Raw genomic sequence first — 10,561 nt, 5'->3', positions numbered from 1 at the left:
AGATGTCAAGCTGGACATTTAGTCATATCTTAGAGCAGACTATAGAGGAAATCTCATAGTGTATGATGTTTCAAGACTAAAATATGAAGTCATAAAGTGAACAGGCAATGGACTATTTTCACATGTTACGAAAGGAATTCATCATATTTGTGTAAACGCAACTATGGTCACTGCTGAGGTTTGTGTTTTCACAGTTCTTAAAAGTTTTGCCCATTCACGTTTGAAGACGTTGACTGCATTGTCCATAAATTGTTCAATCTAAACTCTACAAAGGGCACAAGTTGTTTTTTTTGTGTTATCTGCATAAATAGGCTGGTAAGTCGATACAAATGAATTATTATTGAAAGGTCGTGCATTATATCAGCAGGGCATATTTATGTATTAAAGGAACGATCTACAAATCTGTCGGCATAAATTGCAAAAAAGAGGGCTCAAATCTGAGTTTTACTTGGTGAAACTAATACCTGCTGGGTGGGGGGGCAACACAGGATGTGAAGTGGAGAGACTTATGTCTTATGACTTCTAACCCTGTCAAACACACTCTCGTGTCGGTTCTTATGTGTAATTGTTACACTGAAACTGCAGTGTCCCTGCGCAACATCTCAGTGCATAGTGTTGCAGAGGCACTCTTCAGAATAATCTCCCGAGTGGGGATTCCGAAGGAAATCCTCACTGACCAGGGCATTACGTTTATGTCACGAACACTACACGACCTGTATGAATTATTAGGTATTAAATCGATTCGCACCAATGTTTACCACCCACAAACAGATGGGTTGGTGGAACAATTTAATAAAACCCTGAAAAACATGATCCTTAATTCAATACATGAGGATGCTCGGAATTGCGATAAGGAGCTTGGGCCTGAGGTGACGCTCAAACATAATCAGTTCACCCCGGTCCTGTGTGGAGACCACCTCTCACCTTCGCAGCTCACAGAGCTAGCCAAGTTGCAATTGGAATTTGCGGACATGTTCTCGCCTCTTCACGGTCGCACGAATCTCATAGAGCACAACATCGAGACCACCCCGGGGGTTGTGGTTCGTAGCTGCCCCTATCACCTTCCTGAACACAAAAAAGTTCATGAAGAATTAGAGGCAATGCTTGAGATGGGCGTAATAGAAGAGTCACACAGGATCGAAAAGTGAATGCATTGTATTGTCGAATTACTCGATCGGATCGGATAGGCACGGCTCAATTTTATTTGACACTGAATTTAACAAAGGGTTCTTGTCAGATCCCCATAACTCCAATCTCCAGAGAAAAAACTGTGTTTTCCACACCGTTTGGTTTACACCAATTCGTGACTGCAGTCAAGCCAGCCGCCACGTTGAAATGAGCGGTCAAACTAGCCGCCCCTATATTTCGTGGTGCGCGTATACACTGGCTATTACAGTATGACCGTCAGAACTAAAACAGATTAAATTCCTGCGAAGGCAATTTCACATTCATTCATTTATTATGTCTGTCTGTCAGAAAGAAAGAAAGAAAGATTTTAGCACACCTCACAACCTGTCACTGCATGATATATTGAATTCCAAAATAAGAGCCCCCCAAAACTCATATATTACCTTTTTTGTCCATACATTCAGAAAATCATAAAAATAAAAGTCCTAGCTTCCACAGACCAAATTCACCTCAGGTGGAGAGGACACCTTCTCAAGGTGTGAACTACAATGTTTCAGGACATTCTGATGTTGTATTCCAAAATAAGAGCCCCCCAAAACTCGAACATTAGATATTTTGTCTACAGACAAATTTCACCTCAGGTGGAGAGGACACCATCTCACAGTGTCACTTACAAAAGTACAAGACATTCTGTTATTGAATTTCACATTTACATTTTTTTATTTAAATGTTATTTACAAATTATTTAAAACTCTTAACACTTTTTTATAGTGAATATGTGAACACTTCTTTCAATGGACAGAATGTAATTAAATTGTTTAGATGGACAGGGCAATAGTGAGGGCATTTCCAGGTGTTCCAGTTTTACATTTTGGAACATCAAAAAATGAAATGGCACAAGAGCAGAAAATGATGGCTCTGCAGATACTGAAAGAATCAGGATTGTAAAGCAAGTGTTTGTCTGTTGTGTGGAGGGATATAAAATAAAATGCAGCTTAACAGTTTAGACTCTAGTCAGAATTCAAATGCAGAAGTCTAGTATAATGTAAAAACAGTAGTAGAAACAAATGCAGCTTCAGAGGGAAATAGATGGTTATAACAATAATTCAATAAAATTCAATAATTCACAATTCAAAGAAAGAATTCACACTAGTTAAGATGTCTTCTGATGGTCAACACTCACAGCCAGGTTGTATATTATTACATTAAAGCTACCAGAAAATGTAGGGTTGCCAGAGTAGTATCAGCTAAGACAGACAGAATACGGCCTGTGAAGCCATGGTGGCCAGTCATTTCAGGACAACTTATGGTGAGCTATAACACAGAGCAGCTTACAGCTGTTATAAAATGGTTACTACAAAAAGCTGTAAAGATTTCAGAAAATGGTCATTAACAAAAAAAATTTATATATTAAATATTTTATTGCTAAAAATACTTTTTCACCATAGAGTGTCGTTATTTAACAGCATTATGTAGAATTTTAACAAGACAAAAAAAAAACACACGGCAGCACAGTAATACTGGTGCCACAGGAGGGTGTATATAGTTTGTTGGCAATGGCTTCTAATGCAGCACATGCAATCATAAACACAGAGGGGATCAACTGAAATTACAAATAAAGATGACATTCTCAGAGCAGGCAAAAGGAAAATTGATCACGGGTAATACATGCCAGTAATGCAAGTAAACAAGCCTGGCAAATAACAAAAAAAGATTCCAGATGACTATGCAGAGGCCTGAAGGCATGGAAATATTGCAAGCAATGAGACGTAATACATGCAATACATGAAATGAGACATAAACAGCAACACCATAGATATACTGTGACATAAATAGGTTCACAAAAATGAAAGGGGTATAAATGGACAGTTTATAATAGTAAAAATAATGTCTTGACACAAGTTACACACATTGTTATTTTCACTCTAGGTAATACAGTACAGTATTTTAAAACCTGGTTTAAAAGCAACATTTAGTAATTACCTAAATATCTTGCTGGTTATACATATATATATATATAAATAAATGCAGTCTTCGCTGTATGTAATGTTGATATTGTAAGGTGGTTCCTTTAAAAAGGACATGGACATTGAACATTAAATTATTGTTACCAATTTATTTATTTCTAATACTTTAGTGTTTGATGAGACCAATCACTGTTCCATGTGCGCACAGAAAGAGCCAAGTGGAAGAAGGCAACGTGTGACAAAGTGGGTGAGTTTTTTTGTTCACTTGTAAAAGGAGAATTGGAAAGTGAAAAGGAGTAGCAATTTAAAACGTGGATCTGTGTATGTAGCAGTTCAGTGATATTTCTAACTTATTTTAGATCCAGTGTGACCGCTGCATGGTGGTACCATGAAAACTGCCTGGGCATGTCTCAGAAGAAGCTGAAATGGGCCAGAGTCAATAATTGGGACTGCATTTTGTGCTGTTAAATCTGTCGAGTTAACAGAATTACTACATTTATGTTATTTATCTTTTTATTTAAATTATGTTATTGTCTTTTTTTTTTTGGTAAAATAATATTGTTAATTACATTCTGTCCATTGAAAGAAGTGTTCACATATTCACTATAAAAAAGTGTTGAGTTTTAAATAATTTGTAAATAACATTTAAATAAAAAAATGTAAATGTGAAATTCAATAACAGAATGTCTTGTACTTTTGTAAGTGACACTGTGAGATGGTGTCCTCTCCACCTGAGGTGAAATTTGTCTGTAGACAAAATATCTAATATTCGAGTTTTGGGGGCTCTAATTTTGGAATTCAACATCAGAATGTCCTGAAACATTGTTGTTCACACTTTGAGAAGGTGTCCTCTCCACCTGAGGTGAAATTGGTCTGTGGAAGCTTGGACTTTTATTTTTATGATTTTCTAAATGTGTAAACAAAACATCTAATATTCGAGATTTGGGGGGCTCTTATTTTGGAATACAACATCAGAATGTCCTGAAATATTGTAGTTCACACCTTGAGAAGGTGTCCTCCCCATATGAGATGAAATTGGTCTGTGGAAGCTAGGACTTTTATTTTTATGATTTTCTGAATGTGTACACAAAACATCTAATATTCGAGATTTGGGGGGGCTCTTATTTTAGAAGACAACATCAGAATGTCCTGAAACATTGTAGTTCACACCTTGAGAAGGTGTCCTCTCCACCTGAGGTGAATTTGGTATGTGGAAGCTAGGACTTTTATTTTTATGATTTTCTGAATGTGTAAACAAAACGTCTAATATTCGAGTTTTGGGGGGCTCTTATTTTGGAAGACAACATCAGAATGTCCTGAAACATTGTAGTTCACACCTTGAGAAGGTGTCCTCTCCACCTGAGGTGAATTTGGTCTGTGGAAGCTAGGACTTTTATGTTTATAATTTTCTGAATGTATGGACAAAAAAGGTAATATATGAGTTTTGGGGGGGCTCTTATTTTGGAATTCAATATATCATGCAGTGACAGGTTGTGAGGTGTGCTAAAGTCTTTCTTTAATTCGTTCTGTCTTTCTTTTTTTTTCTGACAGACAGAATAAATGAATGCATGTGAAATTGCCTTCGCAGGAATTTAATCTGTTTTAGTTCTGACGGTCATACCGCAATAACCAGTGTATACGCGCACCACGAAATATAGGGGCGGCTATTTTGACCGCTCATTTCGACGTGGCGGCTGGCTTGACCGCAGTAATTCGTGACCCTTCCTTTTGGTTTGTTCAGGGCCGCCGCCACGTTCCAGAGTCTCAGGCCACATACGCCATGTGCCGCTGCTTATATAGATAATTTCATTATTTATAGTAATGATTGGCAGTGGCACATGTAATATCTGAGAGTTGTCCTGAGATCACTGCGGCGGCAGGCTGGATGTTGCCCCGGCCTGAGTAGGGCAGTGGGGGGTATGTGGTGATGGGGGCATGGTTGTGTGTCTGTCTGCGGGAGAGAGGGAGTGGTGTGCCTCTTCAAGCTGGTTGACATAATTTCTAACAGCTCATTACAGTGATAGTGGAGTGATGCTTTAAAACAGCCAAATGCAAGAGGAAGGGAGAGAGAGAATGACACGAGTGTGCAGCGAGTGGTGTGCCTTATTATGCGTTTTATTGTTTTACTGTGAAGCTGAAGAGTTTGAGAAGTTTTGCTTAACTGAGAGTTTGTGACATTGAACTTACTGAAATAAGGAAATTCCTAAGAAGGCTGCATTCAAAGAGACTGAAAGAGAGAATAAAAGCTACCTGAAGCATGTTACTGCTTCCCGTCTCCTCCTTTTCCATAACCGAACCCGTAGAACCTTTACACATTTTTGAATTATTCAAACTTTAACCTTTTTTTTAACAGTGGATTTCCTTGAACTTGAAATGTAAACTGCACTGGATAGGGGATGAGGCTATTTTCAAATAAAGGAAAGCCTCCATCACCATCATTTACAGCAATAAATAGAAATAGATTACAAATAATAGAACAAAAAATACAAAAATACTTTGTTTTCTTTTAAACTTACAAGTCCGAAATTTTAATGCAAATCCACCTTTTTCTCTGCTATTTACATGAACATCTCACCAAGATGGCCATTTTGGTGGAATTTTTAAATGTATTTGGTGTGCATTAGCGTGAGCATTTTCAGCACACACACACACATACTCCACCTGTCAATTAAACAGGGCGTGGCTGTAACTAGATTGTTTGCGAATTATAAAATGCCATGCTCTTAATTACTGTCAATAGCAGAGTACAGTTTGTGCCATTCTAAAGAGTAAAAGCAGTGCAGATGTGTTAAAAGCTGTCTCATTATATTTAATTTTGTGACATTACATATTTTAGCCAGCAGGTGGTGGCAAAAGACAATTTTTGTGTGTAATATGAGCCAGTTAGGTGACGTTTAGTAAGTCAGCATCAGTCAGTGTTTACATTCAACATTATTCCGTGATCGCTCGTATTACAGCTACACAACTAAAGCTAGGAAATAGCTTTAAACGGCTTTAAACTAACAACTTCAGCATTAAGGCTCATCAAAGCTTAATTACACAATCTCAAGGCGCTTACCTCTTACCGGAGTTTCCACGTTGGAGAGGAAATACTGTTCAAAATGGCAGGGGACATTGCAGTTTCTATAGTGAAAGCCTCTTTTGCACCAACTGCCACAAATTAGGGAGGAATACCCCTGCTTGAATGGCTATTTATCTACTGACAGGATGAATTTCATTAAAATGTCATTATCTTTAGAAAGCTGACTAACAGAGTACAGCATCATCAACAGGGGATCATACACGCTCCATCTGTTTCTCTCTCTCTCTCTCTCTCTCTCTCTCTCTCTCTCACACACACACACACACACATCCTTGTTTCTCCAATACTATATCAAGGATTCGGCTGTTTCTAACATATGTAGTTCTTAGTGATGTTTTTGAGAGGCTTGGACACATCATTTGTTTTGAACCAGCAATGGCAGATTCTGATCCTTGGCATTAGAAAGTAGTTCCATGCACAAATGCGTTTTTTATGGCTTTACCCAATTTTTTAAAATGTACTTGTTCATTGAAGTGTTGTATATAAGCAGTGTCATATTCGCAATCATGCTATATGGCCCTAAATCAGCAGGCCAAATGCCATAGGCAATCACAGCAGTGCTAATGTAGGGCCATATCGCTCTTGTTCGTGTGATATTGCTTACATATATATATAAATATATATATACACATGAGCCAAATCATTACAACCACTGACAGGTGCACCATTTACCTGAGGAAGTGATGCCACCGGGATGCACTGTGGGAAGACAACAAGCCGGTGGAGGGAGTGTGATGCTCTGGGCAATGTTCTGCTGGGAAACCCTGAGTCCAGCCATTCATGTGGATGTCAATTTGACACGTGCCACCTACCTAAACATGGTTGCAGACCAGGTACACCTCTTCATGGCAATGGTATTTCCTGATGGCTGTGGCCTCTTTCAGACTGTCAGTACATACTGTATATTTGCAAAGTATTAACGATTAAAGAATATTAATGCGCGCCATGAAGAACATTGGTAACGTGATATGATTTTGAGAAAGTAAATTACTGATATCATTGTAAGAACATCACTAATTTGTTGTGAGCTCACTTTCCAGTTTGAAAACAATTTCACATTATATGAGATACTGAGTGTGAAGAACCTTTTTATAGTCTAAAGAACCCGTTTCCACCACAAAGAACCTTAAGTGGAATTGACTTGACAATCTGGGGTCAATGAGCATGGCTAGGGAGGATTGAGAGCTTTCACGATGTTGGTTGAACTTGCTTTGAAATTGTTTAAATTTTACCAGACTGATCTCACAGTGAAATGGGAAACAGAATGGGAAGCTAGAATCAGTGTTGTTGGGCGTATGGGGATGTGTGAGCTCTGACTTCTGTCAACTTCTTGTGTGATAATGTTGATTGTGTTCATACACAAATTTTCACATTTAAAAAAAACTGTATGCTCGCCTACATTCTCTGCAGGAGGATATTCTGTATGTCTCAGTCAATGAAGTTTACATTTAACTTCAAGAAGTATCCAATAAATGATCTTCATTCAGTTTCTTTAATTTATATTTATAATTTGTTTTATTATATATATTTTTTGAATCGACTTGAGTTTAGTCACTGGTATGATACGTTGACTTTGCTTACTCATGCAGATTTAGACATTATGATTCAGTTTTGCTACAGTAAGCTGAAGCACAAATATGATCTGTGGATAAGTTTAATTTGCTGCAGTTATGGATCATTGTCACAAAAACAGCTGAAACACCTGCCAACACTGGAAAATGCAGTTTCATAGCAAACTCTGCAGCCTGTGCCAGCCAGATATCACTTCAGTCTAATACGATGGACTTCACAGAGGATGAACTGATGCCATCACCAACTGTCAGACATGGGATACTTCACTGGACTCTGCCTGAAACTTGGACTTAAAATGGACCCAATGGGAAATGAATCTGCCACAAGCTTTAAGTGGAACTGCAGTGCACCTCACTGACCTCTGCCTGCATCACCTTTGTCACATGATGAACTACACTCTTAAAATACAAAACATAGATAATACATTAATTGCAGCCTTCATCAGACAAATAACAATAGACAATGCATCTGTTTGCACTTCTGCAGTTTATTAAGAATGTAAATTCTGAGACTTTAGTCATTAATCTTACAGTTAATAACACTTAGTTTACACATTTAAAATCTTGACTAATATTGGCATTATATTCATGCTTTTTAGCCATAGGAGAACTGGCCCACACAGTGATCTAAATATAAATATGTAAAGAAGTCAATGGAAAGGAGGAGGCGAGAACCGGCTTTTCAATATAAATAATAGTTTTAATGATACACTTAAAAAGACACAAATAAACACATGACGGACATGTCCATTAACGATCTCTCTCTCCCGCACAATCCTCCGCAGTTGACCTTTATCCCTCTCGGAGGCTTGATTAGCCTGACAAGGGACCGGGTGTGTATGATCACGACCCGGCCCCGCCCTCCACCCTGCCACATTCCTCCCTCGTTCTCTCAGGCAGTGTAGCCCCCGGCATGATGTACACTCCCCCTCCCCTCTTTCCCTGGGGAGGGGCGTGCCTCTTGCCCCGTCTGCCGGCAGGTCATCCCCATCTACCTGGACGAGGGAGGGGACAAGGGGAGGGAAACAGAAATAATTAAATAGGGGGGGGTACTTCCCGTAACAGTGTAGTACCCCCCAAAAACAAACAAACATTTAAACGAGAGGGAAAAGGCCAACGCAGAGCGGCAGTGAGAGAGGAGAGAGAGTAAGAAATCCAGTTATCCGATACGCCGTAGCTTGTTCCTCGGCCACTCCTCCACCCTCTAACGGACAACAGCCATGCCTGGCGGACGGAACGCCCCTCCACGTTCTTGGGGAACTAAAGGGGTCTCCCCCGCCCCTGGCAGCGGTTCTCCCGCTCCAGGCGGTCGGCAGCGAGCCCCTTCTCCCCTCGCGGTCGGCAGCCGTCGTCCGCTTCCAGGCGGCCAGGCTCCTCGTCCCCCGGCAGATGGCCGCAGCTGCTCCTTGGGGTGGACAGTAGTGGCGAGAACTACGGCGTATCCCGGGAACCGGCTTTTCAATATAAATAATATTTTAATAATAAACTTAAACAGAAGACACAAACCCACATGACGGACCTGTCTGTAAACTATCTCTCTCTCCCACACAATCCTCCGCAGTCTGCCTTTATCCCTCGCTGAGGTTTAATTAGCCTGATAAGGGACCGGGTGTGAATAATCACGACCCGGCCCCGCCACAAAATATAATAATTTTCTATGATTTATATTAAGGCACAATATACAGACATTACTATATTGCAGGTTTTTCTGTTGAAGCATCATTTTCTGTAATGCTGCTTTGAAATGATGTGTGCAAATAAAATTTACTTGACTCTAGACTCTTTATGAAAGAAAAAGCAAAGAACAGTGATATGGGCTCTGCTTTCCCAAGAGTGTGTAGCCCAGAGCTTTTGGAGCTCAACTGAGATGGTCTATAGTGTCAAATGAGGATTGTATCTCATTTCCAGCAGCAGACAGGCTCTGGACATTGACTTGCCGCAGGAAGAAAACAATGCTTTCAAATCACGCCGAGAGAGCTGCAGAATACAGAGCAGGAGTAGCCTTGAATAGAGACTGATAGGAAGGGGATTTTCCATTAAACTTTTCTGAATCTTCGCTCAGGTAAACTTAAAAGGAATGAGGAATCTTTCTGTGTTCAACTGATGTCAGAGCCATGTGACGGCAGTGGCTAAGTTAAGTGTTAAACGTTGGTGCGTAACCTGTCCCATATTGTTTGAGCTACAGATATGAATGATGCATAAAATATGCAATGATATGTTAGCTAGCATCTTTTAATTATTGTCATAAATCCATGCATTCTTTCCGGCCAATGCTGTGTCTTTGTAGTGTATTCCTTGTCAAGTGTCAAAATTAGTGGAATATTTTATATGACAATGTTAATAAAAGGCTAACATTGACATAATATTTTATTTTATCTTCCATTTTGTTTTATTGGATTAGATACAGTTGTTAGAGGGTAATTGGACATGTGTGCTTTTTCAGAGCTTTCTGAATGCACTCAAGGTAGCAGGATTTTTTGATCCCTACCACATTTGAAATTGGGCGGCTGTGGCTCAGTTGGTAGAGCGGAGTGGCCACTAATCGCAGGATTGGTGGTTTGAATCCCAGCCCACACGACCCAAATGCCGAAGTGTCCTTAGGCAAGACTCTGAACACCAAGTTGCTTCCAATGGTAGGCTAGCGCCTTGCATGGCAGCTCTGCCGTCATTGGTGTATGAATGGGTGAATGTGTTACAGTCTAAAGTGCTCTGAATTTAAAAAGTGCAGACCATTTAAAAAAATAAATGTTTTGGAAATTATGATAATGCAGCCCAGATTATCAACAATGCATTTACAATATACAAACATGTTT

The sequence above is a fragment of the Xyrauchen texanus genome, chromosome 19 (assembly GCF_025860055.1).
Source record: "Xyrauchen texanus isolate HMW12.3.18 chromosome 19, RBS_HiC_50CHRs, whole genome shotgun sequence".
NCBI classification, from domain to species: domain Eukaryota; kingdom Metazoa; phylum Chordata; class Actinopteri; order Cypriniformes; family Catostomidae; genus Xyrauchen; species Xyrauchen texanus.
This window is presented reverse-complemented; position numbering follows the sequence as displayed.